The sequence below is a fragment of the Medicago sativa genome, chromosome 4, assembly GCF_051527215.1.
Source record: "Medicago sativa cultivar Bolivia chromosome 4, Bolivia_mono, whole genome shotgun sequence".
In the NCBI taxonomy this organism is placed as follows: domain Eukaryota; kingdom Viridiplantae; phylum Streptophyta; class Magnoliopsida; order Fabales; family Fabaceae; genus Medicago; species Medicago sativa.
The window spans coordinates 65,129,569-65,150,550 of record NC_140752.1 but is presented as its reverse complement, the minus strand read 5'-3'; the positions used below and the strand labels follow the sequence as shown (position 1 = coordinate 65,150,550).

The following is a 20,982-nucleotide window of genomic DNA, read 5'->3' as shown; positions in this document are numbered from 1 at the left end:
TTCCAGATCTTACACCAAATGTGCATTTGTTAGGATTCAATCGCAGCTTGTATTTTCTCAATCTTTCAAACATCTTTTTCAAATACACAACATGCTGCTCTTCATCACTTGACTTCACAATCATATCATCAACATATACTTCAATCTCTTTGTGAATCATATCATGAAACAGAGTGGTCATACCCCTTTGATAGGTAGCACCAGCGTTTATCAAGCCGAACGGCATCACTTTGTAACAGAACGTTCCCCACGGAGTGATGAAGGACGTCTTTTCTCTATCTTCAGGTGACATTCGTATCTGATTATAACCAGAGAAACCATCCATGAAGGAGAACACTTTAGACTGAGCAGTACTGTCAACAAGCACATCAATATGAGGCAATGGGAAGTTATCTTTTGGACTGGCTTTGTTCAGATCTCTGTAATCAACACACATTCGAACTTTCCCATCTTTCTTTGGCACTGGCACAATGTTGGCAACCCACTCAGGATATTCAGCTGTCATGAGGAAACCCGCATCAATTTGCTTCTGTACTTCAGCCTTGATCTTAAGAGCCATGTCTGGACGAGACCTTCTCAATTTCTGTTTGACAGGAGGACATTCAGGTCTTGTCGGTATCCGATGTTCCACAATCTTGGGATCTAAGCCCGGCATATCTTCATAGGACCACGCAAAGACATCTGGATAATCATGAAGAAGCTGAATAATCTTCCTCTTCACTTCTGGCTCAAGTGCAGCACCAATCTTGATCTCTCACTTGTTTTCTTCAGTACCCAAGTTGATGAGTTCAATCTCTTCCTGGTGAGGCTGAATGGCTCTTCTTTCTTGCTCAAGCAGTCGAGTGATCTCATACGGTATCTCTTCATCATCATCCTCATCTTCAGCTTCATATACAGGGAATTCAAAATTTGGAGGAACCATAGGGTCACTGTGTTCAACGGGTTTATTATGGTTCAATCTGCATAATATGATTGGGATGATTTTAGAAAAAGTTTTTCATGCAGATTTTTGAAATTAATAAGAAAATACAGATGTTTTGGTTTTTTCTGGCATTACCATTATTTCCAAGAAAAAGGCACTAAAAAGTAAAAAAACAAAGAGTCGTGAGAAAAACGACAACTTTTATTGATAACGGCAATGCCGAAACAAACATGCCCTTACAATGATATCACTTTCGCCTTGGGCAGAGCGAAAAGATTGTTATTTTGAAAACAAAAAACATGAGCAACAAGACACATTACATGGAAGCATGCATGACTAAAGGAACATCAATGGCCTCCCAATTTCTCACGGTGCCTCCTGGTATAACAAATGTAGGCACATGGCTTCTTTCAGCAGCATCTTCAGTGATAGCATTGATGAACCCAGCACTGTAGAAGGTTCCCTTTGAAACACCAGAAGTTGGAGAGAATCCAAGGCCCTCTTTACGCTTGTTTTCCAGAATCTGAATCACCTTGCCCCAGCCAGCAGCTTGTCCTGCCTGGACAGCCTTCTGGGCATCCTTCAGTGAAGCCATGCTAGCACCAGCCCTCCGGGGTTCTGCACCCTCAACAGTCAAGCCTTGAAACGACGTCCCTTCGGCGGACCCTGCTTCAACACAAGAGAAAGATGACACTTGGCTAACTAGGTATGCTTCCTCACCATGCACAGTGACAATCTTACCATTCCTCATGAACTTGAGCTTCTGATGCAAAGTAGAAGTTACCGCTCCAGCGTCGTGGATCCATGGTCTACCGAGAAGACAACTGTAGGAAGCATTGATGTCCATGACTTGGAAGGTAATCTGAAAGGTCTCAGGACCAATGGTAATTGGCAAGTCCACTTCCCCGAGAACATCTTTGCGGGATCCATCAAAAGCTTTAACCAGATAGCTGCTACCTCTCAGAGAAATTCCATGATGACTCAATTGCCTTAGTGTGGACTCAGGCATTACATTCAATGATGATCCAGTGTCTACCAACACGTTGGATATCATATCAGACTTGCAGTGCACCGAGATATGCAGAGCCAAGTTGTGGTGTTTCCCTGCTTCGGGGAGTTCGTCGTCACCGAATCCCAAGCTATTGCAAGCGGTAATATTACCCACTATTCCATTGAATTGCTCCACAGAGACCTCATGATCAACATAGGCTTGCTCAAGTATCTTCATCAACACCTTCCTGTGAGCTTCTGAGCTCATGAGCAGAGACAAGGTGGATATCTTTGATGGGGTTTGTAGCAGCTTGTCAACAATCTTATAGTCGCTCTTCTTGATGAGCCTCAAAACCTCGTCCAGATTAGACTCTTTAATGGGCTGGCCCGAGGGGCTGGCATTCTCTTCCTCAAGGTTAGCCATGTTTCTTCTCTTGTACAATCTTGTTTGATGAATTCTAGCCGGTTGGTAAACCTTACGAGCACGAGCCACCTTTCAGACTGCGGCGGAAAAACCAGGAGACAATGAGCACGGGAAGCCATTTGTGACCGATGAATGATGCATATGATGCATGATATGCAAATGCGAAAAGACTCTTTTTGTCAGAGGACTTCTTCAAAGTGGTTGTGAACATCACGGAGAAACACGGTTTTATTTGAAAATCTTGAGCAAAACTAAAAGTTTAGTTGAGATGGTATCACTTGGCGTTCACATCCGTGATGTTCAAAAGATGACTTGTCTAAGTCCTCTGATAAATGCATGGGAAAAAGTTTTATGCATGTATGCATGTATGCATGATTATGTTCAAGTTCGGAGAAAACATGGTGGGTTGAGATTCAAAGTCGAGGAGTCATGGGTGGACACGGTGTCCGGTGAATCTAGGGCTTTAGGATATAGTAACCGGGTTCTAAAAAGGTTCCCAAGTTGCAACCTCTCCGACGTATCTCACGGTGTCACGAGACAACACTCGCTCCATGATTATGCGCGGAAGGTCTAACTTGAGTGTAGTATCGCGTGACGACTAAAACTCGAGACAACACTCGGTTTAGCCTCCGCACTACATCCTAGAAAATGGCCATGGATGGTTTTGGTTATCTACGGTTCATAGCGTCATAGAACAATTAGAAGTAAAGTGCCTAAACGCGACAACACGCGCCGACAACATCACCCCTAAAATGCCTCAGCTATGTGGGATTGATCGCATAATCCAAAACACGAGGCAACCCCCGGAATGAATTGTCGATTATATCCCTCCTAAATCCTAAGTTCACTCAGCCCGGGTGCAGGACTTTTGATATTCTCACCCCACACGTTTGCAAGAAATTAAACATTTATTCACATAGGAAAGCAAGTAAAAGAAACAAGTAAAAAGAGCGCAAGCTTGGAAATAAAGACTAGGCGTAACTCTCGAATCTCCCCAGTGAAGTCGCCAGCTGTTTTATCTTGGTTTTCGGGTGTCAAACATTGATTACGTTTGAACCTTTTAAACCGGTGATATCTTATTTTTTCTTGGGAAGGGAAAAAAGTAAGCAAAACCCTTGAGAATCGAGGTCCGGGAGTTGTTTTCGCTACGGGAAGGTGTTAGGCACCCATAACGACTATAGTATCCTATAGGAACCGTCTTTAATTTCTACGCGCGCGCTTTATTTTTAAATGCTATTTTGAAATGATATTTACACCTAAGAGTTACTAAATGAAGAATTGGAGGGAGAAGAATGTTTTTGGATTTTTTATTTTAGTTGAATTGAAGGAATTTTGTTCCGTGCCTACGTACCCGTTTAAGGGATCAAATCCACCGTAGTTCTCTTCCAAAAATGTTTTTGTTTTTGTTGGTTGATCTTAAGTTTGAAAATGGAGTTTTGAAGAATGGGGATTGAGAGGCCTCAAGGGCATGAGATTTATGAAATTGTGAGGTTGGATTAGTGAATTGCAAAATATGGTCAAAGTATGATTAATTTTCATTGAATTTTTGATTAAGAAAATAAAAGGAAAATTCAATGGGGTTTTGGACCCCAAGGTTCATTTTGAAAATGGTTTGAATGATGTTTGTTCACATTTTTTTGGAAATTGATTTTTCTAAGTATAAAGCCTAAACATTCATCTAAACATACAATCCTAAACATACATCTAAACATGCATATTCTAGCTATATACCTAAAGTGGTGTGTGTGCATGTGTCGGTGCTTGTGTCGGTGTACATTATTAGAGTCCATTGTCCTTATTACATCATGCCCTAGTTACATTCTATGATCTTGCAAGAATTTTAAAAATTGCATGAAGTAAAATATTACAAAATTCCTAAGTATTTTACATACTAAGCCTTTGCATGAAAATTTAAAAGGTGAGGAAAATAAAGCTAAAGACACAAGATGGAAACAAGGGGGTTAGTGAACAAAAATGTGTGAAATGATGGAAATATTGCATAAAAGAAATGGTAGAAAAGAAACTAACAAAATGCACTAAAAGTATATACAATCACAAAGAGTTTTTTTTTTGAAGAGTTTTTATAAGCACTTGAAATGGTAAAAGCATAGAAACATGGAACATACAAGAGGCAAATTCTCATAGAAATATAGGGGGGCAAAAATTGCACCAAGCACACATTTGGGGTATTTTTGAAGGCGAGAAAAGTACTAAAACATAGGGTAGAAAAATTCATCATAACGCACATTTAGAATCATTCTCAAGTGCAAGAAAAATTAACCAAATCACAAGTAAAAGATAGAACAAGTTTACAAGGCACGACACCTATTTTTTGGAGCATTTTTCATAGGCAAGAAAATCAAGCGAAGTGCAAGTAAAAAAGAGAACCATTATTAACAACTTGCAAAGAAAATTGAAACTAACAAAAACAGTATACACATTTTACATTTTCAAGAACAAGATTCAATCCTAAAAATTATCATGGGACAATCAAAAGGAACAAAGCAAATGGGATTTTTATCTACATTTTAACCAAACATTCATCAAGAACTAAAAAAAAGCAATATCAACTACATTTTACACATATATTTTTTCTTAGCAACTCTAACACGTAAAACACATCAAGAATTACCAAAAACATCAAGAAAAATAACTAGAAAAATTATAGAAATTTTATCAAGCAATTTAAGGCAAACAGGGTTCTTACCTGGCAGGAAGTAGGGTGCGGATAGCCCAAATGCTGCAAAGAACAAGAACGAAGCCCAATCCCTTAATTGAAGGTGGATCCACCAATTTGATTTTCCTGAAACCTTGCAAATGACCATGGAACCATGATCAGTTCTACAATCTCCAAGTCCAACGTCAGGCACATCATCACCAAGCTCTCTCACAACCGCCAAGCACTTCAAATCTCCAACAAACACCCCAGGCTCCTTCACAAATCCAATCGCCTTCTTCATCTTCGAGTTCACTTCACAGGCGTACCCTTAACACTCTTCGCCTTCGGCTTCTCAACAGTTTTAGGCTTCGCCGCTGCTTTTGGCTTTGCGGCAGCTTTCGGCTTCACAGCAGCCTTCGCCTTCGGCTTAGTTGCAACCTTAGCGGCTGGCTTCGTAACAGCCTCAGCCGTCTTAGCAGGAGCAGTAGCGGCCTTCACCGGAGCAGTTTTCGCCGCTGCTGGAGCGATTTTGAAGGGGTTTTTCACCTTCACGAGCATGCCAGAAGCCACAGATTTCTTCAGATGAAGAAGAATGAGTTTGCGGAATGTTGGGGATAAATCCTTATGCTTCTCTTCGATGAATTTCGTTATCGCGTGTTGGCTTGAACCAGTTCTTTCTTCTCCTCTGTCACGATCTGAGATGCATCAATTTGGTGCCGTTCTTGCTCTCGGTTTGCTTCGCCTGAAAAGCTTCCCGGCGGCGAAGTTGTTGCGGCGAAGGGCGAATCAAATTCGTTGATGTTCTCTTCACAATTTCACCTTCTACGCTGATTCGAATCAACAAATTCTTCACCGCCGATTGACGAAAATTCAGCGTTCCACTTCTCGACAACGCCGTGATTTGTTGTTGTTGCTTGAATTCGAATTGTACAAACTGAGATGCTTGCTTGAACTAGAGCCACTGCGAGCTGTTGTTGCTGGATTTTGAAATGCTTGTTTGGATCGGTTGAGTATGGGGTTCGCAAGCTTGAGTCGGTTTGCGGCGAGGATGAAGGCTGTGAGTGATGAATTTGTGAATGTTTGGGGCTGTAGGGGATGAAGATTGGTGATGATGATTGTTGAAGGTGAAGGTGGGTTTATGGAGATTGAAGATGAAGTTTGGTTATGGAGGTTTTTGAAGGTTTTTGGTTATGGAGGAAGGTAGTTAGAAAAGGTGGTTAAAGGTTGGTTAGGGTGGTTGAAGGTGGTGGAGGATAGTTGGTTATGGTGGTTAGAGTGGTGGAGAAAGTTTGTTAGAGGTGGTGATGGAGGTGGTTAAAGTTTGTTAGAGGTGGAGGGAAAATTGAGAGAAAAAGTTTAGTGAAAATGATTGAAAAATAATTAGTGTAAAAAATGATTAGTTCTAATTGACCTTGACCAATGACTTATTTATAGGTGATGTGGGAGTGCTTGGACCAATGAAATAATGCCATGTGGCACTTGACTTATAACAAACCTTGACTTTGACTTAAAAAGGGATTAAAATGCAAATAACAAAAGTACGAGGACCAAAATGAAAATTAAAACTAAAATTGAATTGAAAAAGTAAATTGAAAATTAACGTAAAGCGAGACGATTAAAAGCGACAAAGCAGATTAAAACGAATCAGAGATTTTACGTGAAATGACCAAAATGCCCCTAGGGACTAAAATGACTCGAAACGACTCAAATACAATTTTAAAATGATTTTTTAACAAGGGATTAAAGCAAGAGTTTATACAAGCGAATTAAAAGACTCAGAGACAATTTTTAGAATTTTAAATAGGGTTTTAACACATGAAAAGACTAAAATGCCCCTAGGGGCAAAACTGACTCAAAATGACTTCAAATGCAATTTAAAAATGGATTTTGACATAGAATTGAAATGAAGACTTATTCAAACTATTTGAAAGGACTCAACCAAATTTTTAAAAGACTGAAAGAAATTTTAACACAGGAAATGACCAAAATGCCCCTAGGGGCTAAACTGACTAAAAAATGACTCAACTGATATTTTTGAAATGAATTTTGACATGAGATTGAAACAAGGACTTATACAAACCAATTTAAAAGACTTAAACAATTTTCAAGGATTAAAATGAGTTGAATGCAGGAAATGACTAAAATACCCTTTTATGTGAATTTTGCAAATAACATTGAAAAAAAATGCAGAGAAAGATGCAATTGATCAGAGACATATCAAATGACTTATAATGCAAGAAAAGAAGAATTGAGTTAGTATTTTTAGGTCCAAAATTAGGGTATAACAGGGGTCTGGGTGAATTGTTATGTCATACCGCTCCATGCGTGCAATGTGATTTTTTTGTAAAACTTGTGGTGGTAAAAGGAAGATTGCTAGAGTTTTATGAATGTACTCTCAATAAATCGAGGTTGGACTATTATCAGGAATATCGATATTTTGGAAGAAAATAATGTGGCAGAAGAGGTTTAGGTTAACAGAAAGAAATTTCAGATTCAGGTTGTGGAGGATATAGAGTTTGGTATTATAAATGAAGTTATTTTAGTTGAGTATAAGGAAGACAAATAATATTTGTGTTCAGAACCAGGTTGTTTGCCAGAGTATATACCTATAGTTGACATTCTGGATAATCATTTACATGTAGAATGCTCTCACAAAGTAAGTAAAAAATTTAATGAAGGAGTGGGCGAGGTTCTTAATGAAAGTAAAGTTCAGGAAATAGATGGTGGTGGTACGTCTTAGGAAAGTAAGGTGAAACCTATTGGGATTAGTAAAGATCAGAGTGTAGCAGATGAAGTCAATGTTCCGGTATCAGTTGATTCTAAGGAGACAAAACAAGGGTTTGTAGAAAAGGAAGTTAGTACATAATCGATATCAAGTCAATCAAATCGGATCCTAAGATAAATGACAAAAATGACCGACAATAGAAAGTTCAATCTTGTCCTCTTACTTGGGAAGAATCGACGGGTCTTGGTCCATGGAGCTATGAGAGGTTATATCAGGTAATCAATAAGTGAGAAGGAACATGTCTAAATTGAGAATTAGGCGACATGAGCCATCATTGTTAGATTTGAAAAGAGTATCAAGGATGTCAACTAAAGATCGATATGATTTGATTTGTTCCCTTAAGAAAACCAAACAAGAAAAAGACAACTAGTAAATCGACAAAGTCTTTTCGTATTAATGTTGAAGGAGTATATTTATGAGTGGGAACCATGTCTTCGGGGAATAATGATGATTTGAAAATTGGATGGTGCTTCATGGTAATCCTCAAGAGGTAACTACTGATGTTTGTGAGGTGGGTAAAGCTATTAAGCTGAAGTTTAATGGAGTCAGTGATAACATGTTTAGTGCGTTATCAAAGAAGGGAGAAGGGAGGGAAATGAATGGAGGATTGTGAGTGTCGGGTTGTTTCTGATGTTTAGGGTGGGGTGGTTTAGTGGTGGAGGGTACAATGGTTGTAATGAAGCTTATCTCTCTTAATGTTATAAGGTTAGGTGGGTGGGAGAAGCATATGGAGGTTTTGAAGTTAGTGAGGGAGATGTGTCTGTCAGCTTTGTGTTTGCATGAAACTAAATTGGAGGTAGTGGATGATTTGTTGTATTAGACTCTTTTGGGGTTCTCTTTGTTTAGTTATCTTATCAATCTTCTGTAGCGGCTTTAGGAGAAATTTCAACTTTGTGGGATGTTCAAGATGTGGAGGTCTGGGTTACTATGAGTTTCGAGAATATTTTGATAATTAAAGGACGGTTTATTAAGAATGATTATGAGTTTGCTATTGCTAATTTTTATGCGATTTGTGAAAGTGGACGAAGACGATTGTTACAAACAAGGTTAGGTTGTTTGAATAAAAACTATAAGGAGATTGCTTGGTGTGTGAATGGAGATTTTAATATAATTTGATCAGCTGAAGAGAGAAGGAATAATGTGTCACGTGTCCGTTATGAGGATTTTACTCACTTTAATTTGTTGATTGAGGATAATTATTTAATTATTCTTCCTTTGTGTGGAAGAAGAATCACTTGGTATCATAGTGATGGTTTATTTATGAGTCGGCTAGATCGTTTTATGTTATCAGAAGATTGGCATTCCCTTTGGCCAAATTGCATTAAAACGGCTATAGCTAGAAGTTTATTGGATCATTGTCCAGTGATGTTGGCGATTCATGAAGAGAAGTGGGGACCTCGACCGCAACATATGTTGAAATGTTGGGCAGATAAACCTGGGTACCAAGATTTTGTTCAGGAGTAGTGGCTTTCTTTTCAAGTTGAGGGGTGGGTAGTTTATGTCTTGAAAGGCAGCAGGTTCTTTCTCTAAATGATCAAAATTGTACGAGACGTTGTGGTATGTGGGAAGATAAAGACCACTTATTATGTGTTAGATGTCACTTTTATGGAAAAATTTGGTGTCTAGTTTCAAGGTGGTTAGGATTCTCAACAAAAACCCAGGGTACTTTATTAAACTCAATTTGGTGGGTTAGTTGGTTATTCAAAAAATATTCGGGTGGCTCTTAATATTATTTGGCTTTATGTGGTTTGGGTTATCTGGAAGTAGAGAAAAAGACACATTTTTCAGCATATGGAGGGTCAATTGCAATCTTTGAGTGAAAAAGTTAAGCTTCAATCCTTTTGATGGTTGATATCGAAATTTGTTACTTTGATTTTTAATATCAGTTTTTGAGGTTTAATCTTATTCCTTGCTTATCTCATGTAACTTAGTTTGTTTCTTTGTTGCTTTAGTTTCTCATTGTATATAATTTTGTAACTATTTATAAGTCTTTTCAGGTACAACATGTGATGGAATGGCTGATTTTGGTTAGTAATATATTACATTTTGGCCATTTAAAAAAATGACTTATAGTTAAAAACAACATTTTTATGTAAGATTTATTCTATGAACTAAAGGGACAAACATGATACATAAATGTACTTTAGATATATGAAATAGTTATTCTCATTTAAATGATGAATTTCTTTCGTCCGAAAATTATTAAAAAATATTTAATTGATGTAAACATTGCAAGAGATTTTTTACTATATAAAGGGTTCAAACAATTATACATTTGTTATACCCAAAGGTGAAAAAATGGCTGAAATTATTAAGTTTGTTTATATTATGATACTTTGTGTTTTCTTATTGCTTATTGTAGAAGTTAGTGGAAGTAAGCTCATACTCATTTTTTTTATCTCATTCACAATCTTTCAGTCATTTTTAGTAATCTTTCAATATTCTTATTTTATATTACAGAAGAATGTGTTACTGACGCCGATTGTGAAAACCAATATTCGGATAATAAATGGCCTTATATCTGCAGCAACATTGGTTATTGTTTGAGTTCATACGAAGGTAAAATTTATTTATCTAGTATATCTAAAACTTTTATTTTCTTTGCTTGTTATAATTTTGTTACTCCTATAATTTGTCTAAAACTTACGTATATTTCTCCGATCCTAAAATTTCTGTAATATTATTATTAACATGTTAAATATATACTTTTTTTAATGAGATGCAAGTAAGTAAACACGAAAAATCAACCACACATTTGTTACTAAATTATATTATCATCAATCATATTATGAACCATATAATGAACAAATATCTATCTTTAAGTGAAATAAGAAGATTTACAAACTGAACTTTAGATATCATTAGTTAGATCGTCTCTAGTAGGACTTAGGTCACCCTCCGGATATTAATTGAAAATATGTTTACTCTATTCGTCCCAAATGTGTTTTTACAAATTATATATATATATATATATATATATATATATTTTAGTTTAATATGTAAACTGTAGATGGTTTGGAGTTATAAATGTAGATTTATGTGTTTCCATGCATTTCTATTGTTGTACAACTTTAAGTCACATATAAAATATCTAACACTTTGTTTTCTATGTGTTTTTTTTATATGCTTTATGCAGAGCCTCCTCGCTACAAGTAGTACTGAGATATTTGTCTAGGAGAGTAAAGTGGAGAATTATTCTCTAACCCATGTTACGTTTTTTCTTGAATGTTTGTTTAATTGTTGTTTATCTTTAAAACGGATCGGAGGCCGTGATACTATGAGATCAGGGCCGATGTTAATTATCTAGTATTTACTTATTTTATTATAACAAAAATGTAAGCCTATAAGAAGCCAAAATATGTTATTTGTAGTTATGAAATTGAGTTGTTATTTATGTTGATGTTGTGTGATTTTAAGAAGCCATAAGGGCTAATGAGATATTAAAGTCGTTCAATAATTAATATGATTTTAAGTGATAAAATTGTAAGGTGTTTGGTTTCATAAGCTATAAAATTATAACAATGTAAAGGATACGATAGTTAACATAGATGCGAGTATGTTGAGATTAAACTTCATCAACCTATTTCTCATGAATTCTTATGATTAGTTATACATATTCAAGTTACTAATCAATATTATCACGTATCGCTCGACACACATTATCTATGTCAAAATAATGTTGTGGGCTCGTATTGGTTAATTGACGATCTCACGGCCTATTAACCAATATGACAATATTAATATTCAATACTATTACTGAATGTTAAACCCATATCTATCTCTGGAGTTTAGTGTTTAAAATGATTATCCTATATCCAGATTCAAAATGTATTTCTCAATAACAATTCAAATCCACACAATTGAAACACTAAAAGCAAGGATAACATCAATATTCATGAATAACTAGCGATTATAAAAAGGAATTATTTTTTAAAAAGGTATTTCAGTAATCCCAAAAAATACTATACAAATCATTTATCTTATTCATTATAAAAGAACATAATAACAAAATATAAATCGAATTCAAACTACTAATCATATTACAATATTACAGCTCAAATTTCAACTTCTATGATCACACAAATTAAGAATCATACAACAAATCAAAGAGGAATAATTGATCAAACACCCAAACCATGCACCACAACATACCATGGAACCTGAAACAACTTTGATCATCATTGCCTACTCATTTTACAACTGAAAAAAAAATCATCCAATTAAAAGTCTATCTAAAGTGTAGCCTTCCTTGTCTCAATCAGCCAGCAAAACATTATTGCAATTAATAGATGCATTTCCTTTCATTTTCTAAGATTTTTAGAATCGAAATCATCATGTAATAAACTCATATAAATAGAGCACGAAAATTATATGTAAGGCAGATGAATTTTGATAAAAAAAAATGTCACTTTATGTGAATTTGGAAGCTTTAAGCTTCTTTTTGGTTCTGGATTGAACCATGACTTGATCTTATCAAGAAACCACGTTTCTTGTGGCGATCCTCTACCAAGCTATACATCTTCCTTGGATTGAGAATTGGTTTGGTTACCATTTTCTGCCTATTTCCATCATTCTTTAACCTTAATACTAAAATCTTCCCATTATTCACAAATATATTCAAATCAAAATTATATCCTCTTTTGTCCCTTCGTCATTTCTCCAGTATCTCCTAAATGACAAGTATCGGAAGCTAAAATCCAGTAAAATAGTTTTAATAACTAACTCGAAGCACAAAGTATAACCCAAGGTTTGTCAAAAAAAAAAAATACAAGTTTGGGGATCCAAGTTTAGATTAAATTTGTATTAACATATGAAACACTGACACCCCTCAGATCAAGTGTGTCACGGTGTCTGACACACATCGGTGTCCAACACTCATATGACATTTGTTTGAAACGTGTCAAAAAATTCATACAAGTATCCAAAAAATATTTACTATTTTCTTTACTTCGACACTCTTTGGATAGAGTTGTTCGACACCCGAATCACACTTGTATGACGAAAAAAGTTTTTTGACACTCTTTGTTTCAATTTTTTTTTCTTTCTGGAAAAAAAAAGAAATTAAGGAGCAAGTGGGAAAATAGATGACATTGAGAGGGGAAGGCTTTGGGGCGTTCATTTTTCTTCATAGTACAAAACCCTCATGGTTTTAGGGGGTTTTGGAGGGTTCACATGAATTTTTCAAATTTAATATATGTAGTATATATTAATTAGTGGCGGAGCCAGAAAAAAAAAGCTTGGGTGGGCCACTAAAATTAATTATAATATATAAACATAAATTAAAGTTGTAATAAGCAATAAGTACGAAGTTGAAATGACTGAGTTTGACTAAAAAGTTAGGGTTGATACTTAAATAATTACGTATTTAGCAACTACTATAAATTATGAAACTTTTTTAGTACTTTACGAGTGTTAACTGAGAGAATTTTTAGTTTACATGACAATATACCAAGTATAAGCATCACAAAAATCACATACGCCCCTTTTGAAACCGCGGAAAACTATAACCGTTGAAAAATTGTTTAAAAACTCGCAAAATAGACCTGTAATTGAACTATTTAAATTTTCGGGTGGGCCATTACACCACTTTGCGGGAATTTGGATCAACTGAAACTTAAAATCGACACAAAATTGTATAAAATCTCGCAAAATAGACCTATAATCGTTAATTTTTTTATCTTTTCCGGGTGGGCCGTGGCGCACCGTAGCCCATGAAGGGCTCCGCCACTATTAATCATAACCATTGATTTATCATTCTTTAAAAAATTACTCTTTCAAAAATGTGAAAGATTTTACCATTTTTCCCTATATTTCCACCCCTCCAAAGTCATCATTTCCCTCCCCCTCCAAACTCCCAAACAAAATCTTAGAGATATATCTCAAACACATTTACAAGGGTTAAAAATGTTGTGGAGGATCATTGATAATAAATGAGGGGTCAAAGAAATTAAATTTGATTACAACATTTTTTTTTATATAGTAGATGGATAAATATAAATAAAATGTTAAAAACTATCGTATTTTGTTTTAGAACTTTTTTTTAAATTGAAATAAATTGATAAATTTAGATGCTCACGTATGTAGTTTGATTATCAATTTTAATTTTTCATAAATAAATAAAAAAATATGTAGCGATGTCGGTGTCATGTGTTTTTTATATTAGCAGTGTCGACGTATGAGTATATGTATCGTATCGGATGTCTATGTCAGAGTTTATTCTTCATAATGCTTATATTTGAATAAAATGGTCATTTACCTTATCATTTTCCATGCGACCAACCAGCCAAAGCATTTGTAACATATGCTCCGTAATAGGCATTTTGATGACAATTACCAACAGATTGCAAACTTTTTGAGGTCATTTTCGATTTTTCTCCCATCTGCTTCAATGCACTCATGTCAACCTCCAAGCATATGTAAATCCCTTTGTTTAACTTAAATCACAAGACTTTCAAATTAGTTATTGAAGGATTACCCTAGTAGAAGATGTTACATGTTTCCTTCTACATTATAGCTTTGTAAGTAGTTTGTGCCTCGATGTGTTCTAGTCACAAATTACAACCAGTCAACCACTTAATCAAGACAAAATTCTTAGTCAATAGGTGAGAAACTCACAAGTTATCACACAGCGTAAGGATGCCAAAGTATAGCGGAACCTAGGAGAATCACATAGGGGCTACTAATTTTTTTAGCAGCACTATCAGCTAGTGTTGTGATATTGAATAATTAGTAATGGGACTATGGGAGCTTCTATGGTGCCGTCTCAAAAAAAAATGGTTTTAAATCCATCACTTTAGAGAAAGACACCTAAAAATACTTTTTTTTTTAAAACTCTTTTGAAGGAAAACTAAGAATGAATTAAAATTAAACTATCTTTTTTTTTCTTCTGAAAGTAACTTTCTTTTTAAATATTTAATAAATAAGTGTAATCAAGAGATAGCTAAAGTGTTGTTCAAAAACAAAAGAAAGATAGCTAAATTGTAATCAACCATTTGGTGAGAAACAAATTCATGCAACTATATCCCAGATGTATTTTACAAGAGGTCTACATCTGACTATGAAGTTGAATATAGAATCAAACGATGAAAAACTTAATCGCTCAAAGGCAGGAGTGTAGCCAAGAATCAAACACCAGAGGACCAAGTTCAAAAGACATGATCTAAACTAGAAAAATAAAATAAAATAAAAAAATATGATTCAGCGTATAATTGAGCATTACCAAGCTTAACCTTAAGCTCACTCGCTTAGTACCTTAGGACGCAGGGCTGGAACGAGGCTAAGGACCAAAACTGATGCACCAAAACATAACCCCAAATTCTGCAGCATCTTAGCAGCTCTTGCAGCGATAGACACTGACCAGGCTAGTACCGATACGCCAAAACTGATCTGCAACATTCGGCTACAGAACACAAACTCAGATCATTTAATTCAGTAAATACAAACAAGTAGGAACTTACTTTGCAGCCCAGGACTGTCATGCAAATTAGAATAGAAGTGTATAATGATACACATAGGCAACATGTGGAGTCCATCAGCTAACAATAAAGGTATGTTAACCAAAGAAAATCACATAAGCTAAGAAAGAAACAAGTCTACTCGTGTCTCTTCATCAGAAGAAGGAATCTTATGACAACTTTGTGGATTCCCTAAAATCTTGGAAGCATAAGTACGTGGTACTCTGTCCACACGTCTATCTGCCAGGTTCCCCTTGATTATCTAGAAGATCGCTTGGACTCAGAAGTCCCTGATTCGGAGGCTACTGGGGGGTCTGAGGCTGATTTTGTCGCGGATTGGCGGGTGCAAAATTGTGGTCCTATTTGTGGTGGTGGCTCTTCCGGCGTGTCGTCTTCGCACGCCGAGGTGGAGCATGTTCCCCTTTTTTTCTCTCACTTTTGGAGCCGGGAGCACCAGTAGTCTTTACACTTTTGATTTGGATGCCACTCTCACCCCTTCTGAGTTGAAGTTGAGGCATGACTTTGAGCAATTTGTCCTTTTGTTCGAGGTGCGGAAAGTCAGAGATCGGAAAGACCTGTTCAAGTTGGTTGATAATGCTCGTTTCATGAAGACTAGGATGGTGATTCGGGGGAGAGACGCTGCCCACCGCAAGGAGATTTTTGGTGAGCAATGTCGGCGTTCATTTTCTGTTTACTTTGCTTGTCTTATCTCATTCATCATTTAACTTTGCCTTATTTCCTTGCAAATTCGATGGTTTTGCTGAGCACTGATGTGCGGATTAGGCAAGTGTAACAAATCGTTTACCAAGAAATAAAGTGATAAGTATAGTATCGTATCCACATGGAATTTTGTTTCGTCCAAACAATTTGCGTTACTTATTTTTAGTTGATGATATAATAAAATAGTAAAGGGTTAGAGGTTTGCAATTTTTATCTGGTTGCAACAGAGCAAGTTTCCCTGTCTTTGGTTGCAGAAAAGTAAGCAGTGGTTAGGATTCTTTGAATCCCCCTATTTATATTGTTGGATATTAAATAACAGTAATGTCACGTTTATTTATCTTAGGTAGACTATACAAGTAATGAGGCCGATAGGACATTACAAACCTAATAGGTCGGAAGCTCACCTGTTGATCACTCGGTGATCCTTACGTGTGGGATCTATACTTCTCGGTTAACTAGGTTTATCCCTCTAATGTTTGGTTCCACCTACTGGCACACGATGATCCTTACGTGTGGGGTAATACCACCTCAAAGGTAATTGAAAATATAGACTTTATGTTGGCATTCCACCATTTCCGAAGGCAATGAAGGCCAAGGTTCCTTAGGTCTATCCATCTATGAATCTTAGGACACTCATTGCGCATCCTCTCTTGCTCTTAGTAGTTCTACAAACGGGCAGCCCAATCAGCATCTACCTTACCAAGGGTTTAAGAGAATGGTTCTACTAGGCTACAACTTATTTCCTTCAATTAGACACTTGTTTCCTTAATTATTTAACTAGTTACCTCCTAGGTTCAGCAGGTTTTACTGAATATTAGTAATACCACATCCTAAGTACTTAATACTAAGGTCAACTCGCTTTCAGTATCTTTCACTAATTATAACTAATTACTTCCTAAATAGATAGATATTAGTTTCAAGATATAAATATAAAGATATAAGCATCAGGATAGTAATATCAATATTAGGCAAGAATGCTCTTTTTCCAACGTTGTTTCCTGATCTGATTTCCACATCCAACATATTCATAAACAAACCACAACATAATAATTTATGTCCCATTACACAGACCATATTTAGGGTCTATCTTTCGCAACAACATTAAAATTCATGCATTCTTTGGTTAAAAGATTTGTTTACCTTTAGGGTCTATGTTTTTACCTTCACTTTGTTTAACCGAAGAATGCATGATTTTTTTTTTTATCAATGCATTATTGTAAAAAAAAATTAGGCGAAAGTCAAATATTTTGTTTATTCATTAAATTGTAGAACAACAACATATTTTGGAATATATATATATATATATATATATATATATATATATCTGTGTGTGTGTGTGTGTGTGTGTGTGTGTGTAAAAGGATCCATATATGAAATTGAAATCATCAACCTTTTGAAAAAAATGGACAAATATCAATGTCCCAAATAGTTTGGACCAGAGATATTATAGTTTTATTTTTTTAAATAAACTAAAGAAAACAAATATTAATGATTCCATAATAATTCAAAAATAAAATAATTTTTTTTGTTTTTTTGGGATTTTATGATGAAAATGAAAGAGAACATGAATCAGTGAAAAGAGAAACAAAAATTTATTTTGTCAACTTGATTCCATAATCAATGATCCAAGAATAAATATTTGATCTCTCATATGTTAAGAGGACTTACCTTTGAGAGGATGAATATGATAAGAGTCACTATTTTACTTTTTAATTGCTCATTTGAAAATATTTTTTCCCAGTGTATTGATTATAATTTTTCTTTTCTTATTGATTATATTTATAGTGGCATATACTTGATCTAGTTTGTCACACTTTTTTTCAAGGACACATACTCATATTATGTTTGTTACACTATATCTTATTTTGTGTGGTAACCAACAAAAAAAATTGTGTTTGTTACAATTTTTTTAATATTTGAATTCACTCTCACATCCACTATATTTTTTAAATGATAAGGAAAAAAATCAGAGATATACAATTTGTTACATTATGTTTTAATATTTGAATTTACTCTTATCTATTTGTTATATGTGTTATTTGTATTGAAAGTTGAAGGTAATTTTGGAAGGAGAAAAGTCAGCCCAAAGGAGCCAAAAAAAAGCTATTTTCTTTGTATATATTATAGATTATATTATTATAATTATTTTGACTAAATCTATACTATATGCTAGCGGAAAGACAGACACTCACATGTCTGTATTTTCACTGTTTTATTGCCCTAATGCGTGTAGATTATCAACAATATTTTTTAGAAATTTTGCGTGAAAATTACAAACGATATTTTATATAAATTTTTTGATATAGATTAAAATTATAAGTATAGATATTTGTGACTTTCAAATGTAACAAACTTAACAAACCATATTTATCCTTTTCAATGAAAACAATAAAATAACAAATAAAACAAAAAAATCTTATCTTTTTAATAACATCAATAACATAACATTCTCTTTCAAATGAAAATCGAATTCGACTACAAAAAATATTAATGGTTAGAATCTTCATGTCCTGGTTGGCATAGTTTATTGTGTCCTATTGGTTGGTGTGGTGCAGCCGGTAGCAAGGTTATTCCTTGAGGCTCAGATATGGAGTGGTGGTTCATGAAAGGAAATGACGTGCTTTACGTTCTTGACTTGGGGAAGACAAAGGCACGTGCAAATCAATTTGTCCTTTTAATCTCGAACATTCATTTTGATCTAAAGGTTAAAAACTATTCCTACCAGTCTCATACAAAAATTGTCATTCTCACTTAAGATATAAGAAGTAATGAAAGGTTGGTAAACAATAATGAAAAGATATATTTTTATGTATTTATTCTAAGAACTAAAGGGACAAACAGGATACATAAATGTACTTTAGTGATATCTAATAATTATTGTAATTTAAATGAAAAATTTCTTACGGACGAAATTTATTAAAAAAACTATTTAATTGATGTAAACATTGCGTGGACGTTTTATATGATATAAAATAAACAATTATACATCTATTATGCGCAAAGGTGAAAGAAAATTGCAAGGATTAATAAGTTTGTTTATATTGTGTTACATTTTGTTTCCCTACACACACACACACACACACATATATATATAATAAACAATAATGAATTAAAATTAAAAGTGTTAAATGTTGAGCGAAATAATTACATTTTGTGAAGTCTAGATACTTGAAAATTGATGATGTATCAGTATCTGATACGTATCCTGTATTGATACCTGCCTGATACGTCCCAATGCGTACTAGAAAAGTATCTGACAATTAAATTTTACTTTTTTATATAATTGTCCGATACATTTCAGATATGTCAGATATATGTGAAGGATACAGTGATGGAAAATCGAACATGAGATACACGATTTTTCTATTATTTTTTCTTTATATGTTTTCTTAAAAAAGAAAAGAGGAAGGAAATGAATATTAGTGTTAACTCAAATAACACTTAAATCTTAAGTTATGAAATATTATACAATGATGTTCTTTTTTGGATATAGCTGTATAACATTAACGATGTTCTTTTTAGGATATAGTATGACAATAATAATGTTCCCTTTTGGGATATATGTAATTGAAAAAGTAATGAAGTTCTTTTTTTGGGATATATCATATATGTAATTGACTAATTGTCACTTTCTGTATAATCAACATTACACGTATTTATATTTTTGTTGTTGTCCAATATATGTATTGTCTCTTTTTGTTGTTTTGAGAAAGCTGATATTGCTGATTGTCATGTGAAGGTAATTTCCTTGGTGTGTCTTTTGTTGTTTTAAATCTATTTCGTCACCATGTGGGACTAGATTTTGCGCTTGTTTTTTAAGTTTTAATACATAGTTTTTAATTTGAGTTCTAACCCGCAGTTTGATTTTTTTTAAAGTATCCCGGTTGTATCATATCTAGGATTTTGAAATTTTTCCGTATCGGGGCCATATCGTATCAAGTATAGACTACATTGAATGCATGTTTTGAAAGAATATGTGAGTAAAAAAGTGAGTGAGGGAGAGAGATAGGAGTGATGGCCATAGGAACCATCTACGATAACCATGACGACATTCTTTTTCGCTGGAACAGAGGTTCCATTTGATGGGGGGTCTACTGAGAAGATGGAACAAAGGGGTTGGGAAAAGGAAGGGAGGACTGTGGTGAGCTCAAGACATCAAAAAGCAATTCAAACAGATTATAGACAGGACAAACAATAAGGATTCAATCGACGCAAAGGTTTTAGGTCAGGGTTTGGTTCTGATTATCGACAACATGGTCGAAGGATAGTGACATTGGTTATGAAATAGGGGCCTGGGTGCATTGTTATAGTATACCGTTTTATGTGTGGATCGTGATTTTTTTTTCAATACTTGCGGTGGTAAAAGCAAGATTGCTAAAGGTTGATGAATGTACTCTCAATAAATTGTGGTTGGACTATTCTCAGGAATATTGATATTTTGGAAGAAATTAATGTGGTTGATGAAGTTTAGGTTAACGAAAAGAAATTTTAGATTTGGGTTGTCTCGTTCCATGGAGCTATGAGTGGTTATATCCGGTAATCATGAAGTGAGAAGGAATATGTCTACACCGAGAATTAGGTGACATGAGCCATCATTATTAGATTTGAAGAGAGTATCAAGGATGTCAACTACAGATCGATATGATTTGATTCACTCGCTTAAGAAAACCAAAGAAAAATACAACTAATAAATTGACAAATTCTTTTTCTGTTAATGTAGAAGGAGTATCATTGTCAGTGGGAACTATTTCTTCGGGTAATAGTGATGATTTGAAAAATTGAATGGTGCTTCATGGTAATCCTCAAGAGGTAACAGGTGATGTTCATGAGCTTGGTAAAGCTATTAAGGTGAAGTTTAATGGAGACAATGATAACATGTTTAGTGCACTAACTAAGGAGGGAGGAGGGGGAGTTAAGGAGGGAGGGAAAGGAATGGAGGATTGTGCGTGTCGAGTTGTTTCAGGTGTTTAGGGTGGGGTGGTTTAGAGGTTGATGGAGCATTGGTTGTAATGAAGACAATTATTACGG

The 20,982-nt window shown here is 34.9% G+C and overlaps 1 long non-coding RNA gene across 1 annotated transcript; it reads left to right on the top strand.

Moving 5' to 3' along the window:
* The first annotated feature begins 10,112 nt into the window (after positions 1–10,112).
* On the top strand, positions 10,113–11,180 carry LOC146930779 (uncharacterized). The gene is made up of 3 exons (XR_015006472.1): positions 10,113–10,154; positions 10,241–10,339; positions 10,917–11,180. It is a non-coding gene; the product is annotated as an uncharacterized LOC146930779 (long non-coding RNA).
* The last annotated feature ends 9,802 nt before the right edge of the window (positions 11,181–20,982 follow it).